We start from the raw sequence: 14384 nt of genomic DNA on the forward strand, positions 1-14384 counted from the left end.
CGCAGTCAGGTCGATGATGCCAATTGATAAACCAAGAACTTTATGAGATTCAAATGAGTCTATAGATTTATCTTTCACTAAATTCGCACTATTAAGGAAAATTTTACCAGAAAAAATCTTTAACATGGTCTCTGTCCTAATTCTAACATCACTGTAAACCTGGAGTTTTCTAATTGAGTATGCCAGTTTAACATGAATTGCTATATGACTTATCTTTGGTTATTCCAAATGTGAAGTCGTTTTTGAGATTTTACTTAATTGTAGCAATGCATCTTCAATCTTTTCTTGTCATGATTGATTGCAGTTGATGCAGTAGGCTTGTACATGTGGTTCATTTGTAGTCATTTTCTCTCTGAAACTTTCTTGACATTTACCTATCCGAATTAATTTAATAATTTGTATTTTGTTGTTATCTGTGCTGTTACAAAGTAACTGTAGTGAGTGCATTAATTTGCTTCTGTTTGCATGATTTTAATATTTTAATCGCTAAGAATATTTCCTTCCTTGAATTTATTTTTGATATTGATTTGTTTGAGGTGACTATGGATGTATGCTAATTGTGGTGGCATAATTTCCAAGTCTTTTTGGTGTAAGCAAATATGAACCTTGTCATGAATGCCTACCTAAGAAGTTTTTGTCTACTTGTTTTTTTTGAACGTTTTTATTAATTTTCTGCTCGTTTTGTTTTAATCTTGTATCTTATAATTTAAATTTATTTTTTAGTTTCCTTCAAGACATCATTTATGTAACAGAGTGAATCTATATTTATGTAATAAAAAAAATGCAGATCCGCAATATCACGAAAGAAATGGCCTGTATATTGGCCAAGGAACTGCTTCATTGTCAAGGGCTTCTATGTTCCGTGTGTCTTATGGGACTGCTGTGGAGATGACAAACCGAGTGTACAAGCTTCCATCATTTTACAGTATGCTCATATATGAATGAATTTTTTCTTCAGTGTTATACTACCAATTATATTTCTCATCTTAATCTAAACTCTTTTAGAAATCTTGTTGTTGTCTACATATGCCAATTATTATCATATTGCATTTCATTGTTCTGCGACATGTTGAACTCAAACTCAAAGTAGCTTATCAAACAGAGTTTGTCAAATCATATATTTTTTTGGGACTTTTATTTCTGTTGTTTCTCTGGCTAGATGTACTCGAAGGAGAAATATTTCTGCAAAACTTGCCTAGCATTGTTACGGCTTGTGTTTTAGGTATCAATAAATTTACTTGTTTTTTATTTCTTTGCTTGTCTTTGATTTCAGAGTAACACTCTTATTTCCTTAATGTTTCAATTGTTTCTAGTATTTACATTTTTTTTTTGATAATTTTTTCAAAGCAATCCTAGAGTTCTCATTGGATCATTGTGTTTTTGTGAAACAAGAAAGAATACTTATGGCTTGATATTTCATTTATAGGATACTAGCATAAAAGAACTTTGTTGCATCTTGTAAAATACCGGAAAATAGGAAATATTAATAAGGGAATTTTTTGGAATTTTTGGAAATTTTTCGGGAATTTTTCGGAGCTCGTATGGACGAGTTCACGGGGATAAAAATAGGGCCCGGAAAAAGCCTGTTTTGGCTACCCCAGTTAAGCGAGGAAATGTTTATAATTACATTTCCTTTTTCCTTTTTATTTTCTTTATTTGTTTTCTTGTTCTTACCTTGCCGAAACCCCCCGACGCCGCGACCTTCTCCCCCTTGCGCCCGACGCCTCCGAGCCCTAACCGCCGGTCGCGACTGTTTCTTCTTCCCCTCTGCGTACAATAGCCCTCGGCTAAGGGTTTCACCTCTTCCCCTCGCCACTGCCCGTCGCCCTAGCCGTGAGATCCCGATCACTAGCCGCCGGCTCTTGGTCCCCGATCGCGACCCCGCCGGTCTCCCTTCTGCCCTAGCATCTCCACCGGCCGCCTCCTCGGTGTCGAGATTCTTCTTCTCCTCTTCCGAGCGCCGACAGCCGACCAAGCTCCCTTGCCCTAAATCTGCCGACCCAGCACCGCCATTTCTTGACCTAGCCAGTCATTAGAAAGCTTGCTGCCATTGTTGACGAAGCCTCAACCCTAGCACGGTTGCCGTGAGCTCTAGTTGAGGTCACAAGGTTCTGCCGAGCCCTAGTTTCCACTGTCGAGTTCCTTCTTCACCAAATCCTTACGCTGTTAGGATTTGGGTTTTTGGCGGTGTACACTGTCAGCCATTTCTCCGGCTACAGAAGGTCACCAGCAGCTAGTTGTGAGGGGTGTTTCAGTTAGACACAAGGAACTGCCACCGTAGAGGTAATGGTTATGTTTTGGGAACATAGTTTGGAAGGAAAATTGATGATTTGGTTTGTTTGTTTTGTTCCCAGTAGTTGCCCCTGTTCCGGCAGTCCTCATTTCAGTAGTAAAAGATTAGCAGCAATCAGTGGCTGTGATTTGAGGTAAAGTGTAGGATCGTGATACATTTTGTAGTGAATTTGAATTATATGGTTAGTAGGTTGACTTAGGGTTTTGCCCTAAATAATTCTTAAGAATTTATTTAGCTATTTATGTAAATTGTAGCTAAATAAAATATATTTATTTATTTGTGACTTAGGGTTTTGACGCGAGACGAGTATCTCGACGTTGACTTTGGACCGGATACGATCCTTTCTTATTGGAGGCGGGTACTTTGACTTATGTCTTTGATATGCATAATAATATGTTTAACATATAGCAATGATTGTGTAATCATTTTGTTCGGTTGGTCACTACATAATAGTTACATGGTTACTTGTTTATTTATTCTGCCTGCATATTATTTACCTGATCATATATGTTTTAGGTAGTGACCCAACCCCATGCTATATTATCTTCTGGATCTAGGGTTTATTTGATGCCCTATCTGATTTGTGTACCTTCTATCTGATACATCTTCCAGTGGTACACACTTTGTATTATTTATATGGTCATTACTATGTCATTCATGAGATTGCCATGCTTAGTGTCATGCATCATGATTGCATGTTGTGCGGTTGTCGGCTCCACTATGGTTGAGCCCATCATCAGTTACATGTACTGCACACACCACCACCCATGGATTAGTGGTATATCAGGCAGGTGTGTGGCGGTTCTGCTGTTTGGCTCCGTTGGTCTGAGGACTCAGCGTGGTAGCCGGCAGTCAGTTCCGCTCTTTAGTGTAGCAGCGTAGTAGCCGGCAGATGGTGGACTTTGTTTGGCTCCGTTGGTCAGGTGACTCAGCGTGGTAGCCGGCAGAGATATCCTCCCCGTCATTGTGTATCGGGAGATGAGAGCATTGAGCTCCCCCATTTATGATTTGGGGTCAGAGGACAGGAGTACTCCGACAGCATTCCGTCCACTCGGTCGCTCATCAGGAGCAGTGATGTCAGAGTGCACGGTCATCATATGCGTTTATTGCATTTATTGTTTATGATTGCTGCATTTATGCGGATGCATATGATTAACATGCATACAGGATTATGACTTCCCCGGTCTGACGACCCTATTACCTTTGTACTTTGATCCCGGTTAGTATAGTTATCTCCTGATTTCGTTTCAGTTGCATTTATCCTTCTCGTATTCAGGAGACTGTACGCATGATTAGTGTTGTCTGTTATTTGTTTTATTATGCATATCAGTTGTACCTGCTGAGTGTTTGACTCACCCCGCCTCCATTGTTGATATATTTTCAGGTTGAGGCTGTCCGGAGCAGTTCCAGTCGCTGGTCCCCACAGCACGTAGTGCTAGTCCATCTGCTGGTCTTTGAGTTGTTATTTTATTTTAGCTTTTCTCTATCAAACTTTGTTTTAGTCTTGTTTTGGATTTTACATATGGATATTGTATGAAATCCTTCCGTTTGATGGACTTGTGGTATGATTTGGATTTTTATTCTACTACATGCCTGCCTGGACGGCAGAAGAGGTGAGTTCGACGGATTTGAGCTTTACGAGTGTAGTTGAGTAGGGTGGATTTCGAGTCAGAGTACTTTTGTTTGTGATTACTATTATATAAACTGCGTGGTGATTGTTTTTATTTATTGATATAATTCCAGCCGCCTGTGGCTGAGGTATATGTGTTATGTAGAAGTTTCAGATTGTCCGCCGTACAGGGGAGATGTTGCCGAAATTTCTTCGGACAGGGACTCCTCTGTGCGTGACAATTTAGTGGTATCAGAGCAGGTTTACGATACTTGCTATGCGTTTTGGATTTTCGAGATTTATTTGATACTAATTTATTTAGTATCAGCGAGATGTTTTGCGATCGTTGTTTTCGTATTTTGGATATTTGGGATACTCTGATACCAATTTATATGGTATCAGAGCGCCAAAGTTTGGCGATACTTGTTGGGTTTTCGTGTGTTGGATTTATGAGAATCTGATACCAATTTATTGGTATCAGAGCAGGGTGTGATACCTGCTTTTAGTATTTTGGACATTTTTATACTAGCCCTAGTTGCGAGACATTTTGGTCTAGGCAGTTATTTTGGGTTGCACGGATTTTTCCGTTTCAATTATGTTATAGACTTCCGTTTTGGATTTATATGGATTTATGGTGTTTGTTCTTTCTCGTACGAATTCCGAGGTTATTTTGGGGACTGGACAGCGATGGAACATCTCCAGACAGCAATTAGGTATTATGTCATTTTGGTAATTGTTTATACCTGTGGTAATATCTGTAATATAATGTAACAGATATGAGGCGATCTACACGTATTGCTGCGAAACGTGGTGCTGGACGACCACGTTCGAGGACCGCGGGATCTCTGGATACGCCAGAGATGCCTTCTGTTGATGAGCCTGTCAGTCAGGGACAGACTCAGCCTACTGTGGGTGCGTCGGGCTCTCAGACCCCGATGGCTCCTTTAGGGGTACCTACCTCAACTGCACCGACAGTACCTACTCCTACTGTATTTCCGGTACCACCAGAGGTACCATTAGCATACCCGACACCTGCTCCAGTATAGCCTACCGTGTATCCGGCACCAACGCCACCTGGACCCACCGTGTATCCGGCACCAGCAGCCCCTGTGCCCCCAGTACATACAGTGTACTCAGCAGCACCTGCATTAGGGATACCGGCTACTCCACATTCGATACCATTGCCTACCGTACATCCAGCTGCGGCCACCTATGTTCACCCTACAGTGCCACCGACAGCATATGCTCTAGTTTACCCAACAGCACCGGGTGTACCTCCTCCGGTTTATGCACCGGTACCACCTGTAGCACCAGCTCCAGTGTTTCCGCCAGTCCCGACAGCCGTTCTGACACACCTCACTGACTTTGCCGCGGCACGAGCCAGGATTCCAGTGTTGGCAGAATCGATGAAGAGTCGATTCACACTTTTCCGAGGAGACAGAGATCCGAGTGTGGCCTTGTCTTGGATTGAGACTATGGAGCGGACTTTCTTTTATATTGCTTGCTCCGAGTGGGAGAAAGCAGAGCTGGCTGCTTTTCACTTACGGGACGCGGCCGACACTTGGTGGCTTACCCAGCGTTCCATCATTGGTGAGCAGAACATCACTTGGGCCAGATTTAGAGAGGCTTTTGAGAGTCGTTTCTTTCCACGAGCTTATCAGATGTCGTCGGCAGGATTTCCTGAGTTTGCGACAGAATAATCGGACAGTGACTGAGTATAATGCAGAGTTTGACAGATTGGCTAGATTTTGTCCAGAGCTAGTTGCTGAGGACAGTTCACGTATGCAGCAGTTCATTCAGGGGCTGGATGGACATTTGCAACTAAGACTTGTCGGTCTTGGTATCACATCTTATGCGGAGATGTTGGACAGAGCCCTCATTATTGAGTCAGCTCAGCAGAGAGTTTTTCCAGATAGGAAAAGGAAGCAGCCGAGTCAGACATCTGGACAGATCCAGCAGCCTCAGGCTACACCACAGCAGAGCAGGCGTAGTTGATCAGATCAGGGTACATCTGGGGTATCACGTAAACCTCAGAAATCAGGGCAGTCTTCTTCGGGACGTTTTCGGTCTTCCCAGCAGAGTCGGAAACAACCCGCCAGCAACATTCGCTGTTTCAGATGTGGGTCCAGAGATCATGTCACTTCAGCTTGTGCTCTGGGACAGTCAGTTTGCTTTCATTGCAAACTGCCTGGGCACCAGAGTCGAGATTGTCCGCAGAAGACTCAGCATATGACTTCCGGAGGGTCTGATCATGGAGGACAGTCCAGTCAGTCCCGTACTTATCGAGGAGGGCGCAGAGCCCAACCTTTGCCTGGCCAGCAGTCGAGTGCTTCACCTGCAGCAGCGGCATTTGGCATGCTTGGACAGGAGTACTCCAGTGCTTCCATAGCACCCCAGAGTTCTGTTCCAGGACTTTATTATCAGACGCAGGGGCAGTATCAGATGCAGTCTCAGCCTTTAGGCCAGTACCAGACTGAGTCCCAGCCAGCTGCACAGTATCAGTCGCCGTCCTCTCAGTCTTCTCTGGCGCAGTATCCAGCACCGCCTCAGTGGCAGGCTTCTGCCCAGCATTACCTCCTCCTCCTCCGCCAAAGACTGGACGTGTTCATGCGATGACCAGAGAGGATGCGCAGCGAGCCGATGGATCCATTTTCCGCGGTATGATTTCTATTTATGCCTTATCTGCAGATATACTGATAGATACTGGTAGCTCGCATTCATTTATATCTCGCACTTTTATGCGGGAGGTTGGTAGATTACCCACTTTTAGACCCCAGCGATTGACCGTCTCCTTACCGTCCGGTGATTCATTGGACGTCACCCAGGAGGTCAGAGGTTGCCCGTTAGATTTTGGCAACCTAATACTTACAGTGGATCTTTTAGTATTAGAAATGGTAGATTTTGATATTATTCTTGGCATGGATTTACTGTCAGCATGCATGGTTGATTGCCGACGAGGGTGGTCACATTTCGCCTCCGAACCAACCCGGGATTTCACTGCATCGAGACGACGACTTATCGATCATTTCGCGATACAGCTCGGTCACATGGCTATCGTGGTTTTCTTATCTTTGATCAGATCGAGGACAGCAGCAGCCTCCGACGCGTTCGTAGTCCGGAGTACCCGATGTATTTCGAGGAGCGCCAGTTTGCCTCCCAAAAGGCCATGGAGTTCGCTATTGAGTTGATTCCGGAAACCGCAAAAGCTCCTTATCGTATGACACCAAAAGAGTTGAACGAGCTGAAGGTTCAACTCCAGGAGCTTTTAGATAGGGGATTCATTCGCCCTAGTGTTTCCCCATGGGGTTCTCCGGTATTATTTGTCAAGAAAAAGGACGGCACCATGAGGTTATGTATTGACTACAGACAGCTGAATGCAGTAACCGTCAGAAATAAATATCCTTTACCACGGATCGAGGATTTATTTGATCAGCTCAGAGGTACATCAGTGTATTCTAAGATTGATCTGCGATCCGGATATCATCAGTTGAGAGACCTCGACTATCCGAAGATGCCTTCCGCGAGATACGGTCATTATGAGTTTTTGGTAATGCCATTTGGGCTTACCAATGCTCCAGCGGTGTTTATGGACTTGATGAACCGCATCTTTCTGGAGTATTTGGATCAGTTTGTTATCGTCTTCATTGATGACATATTGGTCTACTCTCATTCCGAGGAGGAGCACGCACAGCATCTTCGCATAGTCTTGGAGATTCTTCGACGACATCAGCTGTACGCGAAGTTCAGCAAGTGTGCGTTCTGGCTATCCTCAGTCGATTTTCTAGGACACGTGGTTTCTAGTAGAGGTATTTCAGTTGATCCTCAGAAGATCGAGGCTGTCACCAGTTGGGAGCAGCCGAAGTCAGTTCAGGAGATCCGCAGTTTTCTGGGATTGGCTGGATATTATCGACGTTTTGTCGAGGGTTTCTCGCGTATTGCTATGCCGCCGACACGCCTTACCAGGAAAGGCGTGAAGTTTACGTGGACCGAGGATTGCGAGACCAGCTTTCAGGAGCTGAAGCGGAGATTAGTGTCGGCTCCAGTTTTGGTTTTACCTTCTGGAGAGGATGGATTTGTACTTTACACCGACGCATCTCTTCAGGGTTTGGGCGCTGTTCTGATGCAGCACGGCAGAGTAGTCTCTTATGCTTCTCGTCAGTTGAAGGAGCATGAGAAGAACTACCCAGTTCATGACTTGGAGTTAGCTGCCATCATTTTTGCTCTGAAGCTATGGCGACATCATTTATACGGTATCACATTTGAGATTCTCACTGATCATAAGAGTCTCAAATATATTTTCACTCAGAAGGAGCTTAATCTCCGACAGAGGAGATGGATGGAGTTCCTGAAGGACTACGATTGTACCATTAGCTACCACCCAGGGAAAGCTAATGTGGTTGCCGATGCACTCAGCAGGAAGTCCAGAGCGACTTTGGCTTGCCACCGGACTTCAGTCACGGACTTGATTCAGAGTTTTTCTGAGTTAGACTTGGAGGAGCAGGGATCTACAGAGCAGGGTATTCTTGTTACTATGGTTGCTCAGTCGTCGATCAGGACGAAGATCCGAGAGGCACAGGCTGGTGATCAGCATTTGCAGTTCATTAGCAGTCAGATAGCTTCCGGGCAGCAGACCGAGTTTACACGAGACGAGGGGGGTATCATATACTTCCGAGGCAGATTATGCGTACCTCAGTCTCATCCGGTCTTACAGGAGCTACTCCAGGAGGCACACCACTCTCGATTTACGATCCATCCAGGCGGGACCCGTATGTATCGAGACTTGAGACGTTCCTACTGGTGGAACGGTATGAAGAAAGACATCGCGGATTTCTTAGCTAGATGTCTTGTTTGTTAGCAGGTGAAGGCTGAGCACCAGAGACCTGCAGGATTACTTCAGCGGATTCCTATTCCTGAGTGGAAGTGGGATCACATTACCATGGACTTTGTTGTAGGGTTGCCGAGGACACGACGAGGCCATGACGCGATTTGGGTAATCGTTGATCGATTAACCAAATCCGCGCATTTCTTAGCGATCCGGAGGACTGATTCCCTGGATCGATTGGTAGATCTGTATTGTCGAGAGATTATCAGACTACATGGTATTCCGTTGAGTATCATTTTGGATAGAGATCCACGGTTTACGTCTCGTTTCTGGCAGAGTCTGCAGCAGGCCTTGGGCACACAACTCCGATTTAGTACAGCTTTCCATCCACAGACAGATGGACAGTCAGAGCGGACTATTCAGACTCTTGAGGACTTGCTGAGATCATGTGTTATGGATTTTGGAGGCAGTTGGGAGGACCATCTGCCGTTGGTAGAGTTTGCTTACAACAACATATTTCATTCGGCTATCCAGATGGCACCGTTTGAAGCGTTGTATGGTAGACCTTGTCGGACACCCGTCCTCTGGGATGAGGTTGGAGAGGCCCAGTTGTTGGGACCTCATAGAGCTCAGCAGGATGCAGAGTTGATCCGTACTATCAGACGTAGGATGTCAGAGGCGCAGGACCGCCAGAAGAGTTATGCTGATCGGAGACGCAGACCACTAGAGTTCTCTGTTGGTGACCATGTATTTCTACGAGTTTCACCCACGAAAGGGGTGAAGAGATTTGGCATCAGAGGTAAGCTAGCTCCGCGGTACATTGGTCCATTCGAGATCTTGGAGAGGATCGGAGCAGTAGCTTACCGACTGGCACTACCACCGTTCCTGTCAGGCGTTCACGATGTATTTCACGTATCGATGCTGAGGAGAAACGTGCCCGACCCGACACATGTGCTGGCAGATATTCCAGTTCCAGTTCAGCCTGACATTACAAATGAGGAGGTTCCGGTACGGATTCTCGACCGGAAGGAGCGTCAGTTGCGGAACAAGACTATCCGGCTGGTTAAAGTCGGATGGAAGCATCATTCGGATGAGGAGGCTACTTGGGAACTCGAGGATACTATCCGAGCTCGATATCCCCACCTTTTCACATGAGGTATGTGATTTTATTTATCGTTCAGCATTTATGCTTTACCTATTGTTAGTACTTGCTGATGGTAGATAACGAAATTTGGGGACCAAATTTTTATTAGTGGGGGAGAATGTAAAATATCGGAAAATAGGAAATATTAATAAGGGAATTTTTGGAAATTTTTCGGGAATTTTTCGGAGCTCGTATGGACGAGTTCACAGGGATAAAAATAGGGCCCGGAAAAAGCCTGTTTTGGCTACCCCAGTTAAGCGAGGAAATGTTTATAATTACATTTCCTTTTTCCTTTTTATTTTCTTTCTTTTTCTTTGTTCTTACTTTTCCGTTTCTCTCCCCGCGCGCCCGACGCCTCCGAGCACTAACCGCCGGTCGCGACTGTTTCTTCTTCCCCTCTGCGTACAATAGCCCTCGGCTAAGGGTTTCACCTCTTCCCCTCGCCACTGCCCGTCGCCCTAGCCGTGAGATCCCGATCACTGGCCGCCGGCTCTTGGTCCCCGATCGCGACCCCGCCGGTCTCCCTTCTGCCCTAGCATCTCCACCGGCCGCCTCCTCGGTGTCGAGATTCTTCTTCTCCTCTTCCGAGCGCCGACAGCCGACCAAGCTCCCTTGCCCTAAATCTGCCGACCCAGCACCGCCATTTCTTGACCTAGCCAGTCATTAGAAAGCTTGCTGCCATTGTTGACGAAGCCTCAACCCTAGCACGGTTGCCGTGAGCTCTAGTTGAGGTCGCAAGGTTCTGCCGAGCCCTATTTTCCACTGTCGAGTTCCTTCTTCACCAAATCCTTACGCTGTTAGGATTTGGGTTTTTGGCGGTGTACACTGTCAGCCATTTCTCCGGTTACAGAAGGTCACCAGCAGCTAGTTGTGAGGGGTGTTTCAGTTAGACACAAGGAACTGCCACCGTAGAGGTAATGGTTATGTTTTGGGAACATAGTTTGGAAGGAAAATTGATGATTTGGTTTGTTTGTTTTGTTCCCAGTAGTTGCCCCTGTTCCGGCAGTCCTCATTTCAGTAGTAAAAGATTAGCAGCAATCAGTGGCTGTGATTTGAGGTAAATGTAGGATCGTGATACATTTTGTAGTGAATTTGAATTATATGGTTAGTAGGTTGACTTAGGGTTTTGCCCTAAATAATTCTTAAGAATTTATTTAGCTATTTATGTAAATTGTAGCTAAATAAAATATATTTATTTATTCGTGACTTAGGGTTTTGACGCGAGACGAGTATCTCGACGTTGACTTTGGACCGGATACGATCCTTTCTTATTGGAGGCGGGTACTTTGACTTATGTCTTTGATATGCATAATAATATGTTTAACATATAGCAATGATTGTGTAATCATTTTGTTCGGTTGGTCACTACATAATAGTTACATGGTTACTTGTTTATTTATTCTGCCTGCATATTATTTACCTGATCATATATGTTTTAGGTAGTGACCCAACCCCATGCTATATTATCTTCTGGATCTAGGGTTTATTTGATGCCCTATCTGATTTGTGTACCTTCTATCTGATACATCTTCCAGTGGTACACACTTTGTATTATTTATATGGTCATTACTATGTCATTCCTGAGATTGCCATGCTTAGTGTCATGCATCATGATTGCATGTTGTGCGGTTGTCGGCTCCACTATGGTTGAGCCCATCGTCAGTTACATGTACTGCACACACCACCACCCATGGATTAGTGGTATATCAGGCAGGTGTGTGGCGGTTCTGCTGTTTGGCTCCGTTGGTCTGAGGACTCAGCGTGGTAGCCGGCAGTCAGTTCCGCTCTATTTGGCTCCGCTGGCATTTAGTGTAGCAGCGTAGTAGCCGGCAGATGGTGGACTTTGTTTGGCTCCGTTGGTCAGGTGACTCAGCGTGGTAGCCGGCAGAGATATCCTCCCCGTCATTGTGTATCGGGAGATGAGAGCATTGAGCTCCCCCATTTATGATTTGGGGTCAGAGGACAGGAGTACTCCGACAGCATTCCGTCCACTCAGTCACTCCTCAGGAGTAGTGATGTCAGAGTGCACGGTCATCATATGCATTTATTGCATTTATTGTTTATGATTGCTGCATTTACTTGCTGCATTTATGTGGATGCATATGATTGACATGCATACAGGATTATGACTTCCTCGGTCTGACGACCCTGTTACCTTTGTACTTTGATCCCGGTTAGTACAGTTATCTCCAGATTTCGTTTCAGTTGCATTTATCCTTCTCGTATTCAGGAGAGTGTACGCATGATTAGTGTTGTCTGTTATTTGTTTTATTATGCATATCAGTTATACCTGCTGAGTGTTGGACTCACCCCGCCTCCATTGTTGATATATTTTCAGGTTGAGGCTGTCCGGACGCTGGTCCCCACAGCACGTAGTGCTAGTCCATCTGCTGGTCTTTTAGTTGTTATTTTATTTTAGCTTTTCTCTATCAGACTTTGTTTTAGTCTTGTTTTGGATTTTACATATGGATATTGTATGAAATCCTTCCGTTTGATGGACTTTTGGTATGATTTGGATTTTTATTCTACTACATGCCTGCCTGGACGGCAGAAGAGGTGAGTTCGACGGATTTGAGCTTTACGAGTGTAGTTGAGTAGGGTGGATTTCGAGTCAGAGTACTTTTGTTTGTGATTACTATTATATAAACTGCGTGGTGATTGTTTTTATTTATTGATATAATTCCAGCCGCCTGTGGCTGAGGTATATGTGTTATGTAGAAGTTTCAGATTGTCCGCCGTACAGGGGAGATGCTGCCGAAATTTCTTCGGACAGGGACTCCTCTGGGGTGTGACACATCTTGTATTCTTCCTGCTCTAGTTTGTGAACCTCATGGATTATGGAAGGAAATACCTTATGCAGATACTAAAGGTGCTTCTACTGACATTGAAGTAAATTAAAGTATCCAACTTTTATTGCTGGAATCATACTTCTCCAGTTATAAACATCATTTACCTGCTATTGGTAGTTTTTTTATGCTGTGAGTTATCAAGTTCTTTAGTTACTAATTTTTGCAAAGATATATTTCTGTTCTTTAGATCCTCAAGAAGGTGAAAGAATATTGGACATGTGTGCTTCTCCTGGAGGGAAAACAACTGCCATTGCAATTCTTATGAGGAATAAAGGTGAGGTTATTGCAATTGATAGATCTCATAATAAGGTCAACTTTATTGCCCTTGAGTCCATGGATTTCATCATGTGGTTGGGTATGATTGACCTTATGCAAGTTACACCAGTTATTGGTGCCTCAAGTGATAGCCTCTAACCCCTTGGTGCTGATTGGTAACTTATTGTATTTCTTTGTTTAGAGCTATCACTGAATCTCCTGATCATGTTTGTTTTAGATACTTAAGCTTTACATTAAGGGTATAGGATTATCCTGGATTTAGTTGAGGATTATCCTAGACTCTGCAGTGATAGGTTCAGAGATAATTATCTGTTGTGGTACATAAAGTTAATTATTAAGAAACTAAATATAGTGTTGCACACTGAATCAAATCGTTCACGCCCTGCTACTACTTTCTTCTCATGCTTTGATATGACTTCTTTCCTTCTTTTTTTTCCTCGCCCTTAGATGACACCCTGTTTATGGTTTTATACAAAACTGTGTTATGCATAGTTCTATTAGTAACTGGGGGAAGTTAGTAACTGATTTGGGGCTAACATGCGTACTTTCCTGTGGGAAGAGGGGAAAGGTGAATAGGGGTACGTTTTTTTGAGTTATTTGTCTATACAAAGTGTGTATGTGCTTAGTAATGGGGTGTGTGTGTGTGCTTAGTAATATTGTGTGTGTGTGTGGGGGGGGGGGGGGGTTGATTATTCTCCAAAATCCATTCCAAATCGGGCTTCTGTAGCCACTGAGCTTACTTCAAGCATCCAAGTTGTTGGGTTATACTTCTCTTTGATTTTTAAGATTCCAGAAATTGTCTATAAAACATAACAGATTTTTTGCAAAAGTTAGCTACAGATATGTTAAGCAACCTGAGCTTCACACAACCTGAGCTTACTTTAGGCAGATTTTTTTAGGATTCCAAAAATTATCTTTTGTGATAGATAATGCTTACTTCAGTTATCTTACTTCAAGTATTGCTGGTCTCCAGTTAGCTTACTTCAAGTGTTGCTGGACTTCACACAACCTGAGCTTACTTCAGGCAGATTTTTTAAAAATATTCTTTTGTGATAGACAATGGCTCAACTTTTAGTCCAGTAAAATAATGAGCATGTAAGGCCCAAATTTATTTAGGCTTCTGTGACCCACATGCTATAATTCGAACAAAATTGTTACTATAAGAGTGCATATAAAAATACATATTTATTTGTCTTATCATGCTTTTTTTAATTTAATTCATGATTTTTTGTCAACTTACTGTGTTTTGATTTAAAGTTTTCAGCTACAAAACATAACATGATGATTCTTTCTAAATTGCAGTTCGCAGGTTGTGTGAAGAACCAGTACTATACGCAGACACAATATGATGAAGTGAGAATTGAATGGAGTGAATTTGTGTACTCGTTCTT

The 14384-nt window shown here is 43.8% G+C and overlaps 1 long non-coding RNA gene across 1 annotated transcript; it reads left to right on the plus strand.

The window, feature by feature from the left end:
- The first annotated feature begins 795 nt into the window (after positions 1–795).
- LOC122028106 lies at positions 796–12943 on the plus strand. Its single transcript, XR_006124644.1, has 3 exons — positions 796–925; positions 1160–1222; positions 12905–12943. It is a non-coding gene; the product is annotated as an uncharacterized LOC122028106 (long non-coding RNA).
- Positions 12944–14384: the final 1441 nt, after the last annotated feature.

This window comes from Zingiber officinale, chromosome 10A, assembly GCF_018446385.1.
Source record: "Zingiber officinale cultivar Zhangliang chromosome 10A, Zo_v1.1, whole genome shotgun sequence".
NCBI lineage: Eukaryota > Viridiplantae > Streptophyta > Magnoliopsida > Zingiberales > Zingiberaceae > Zingiber > Zingiber officinale.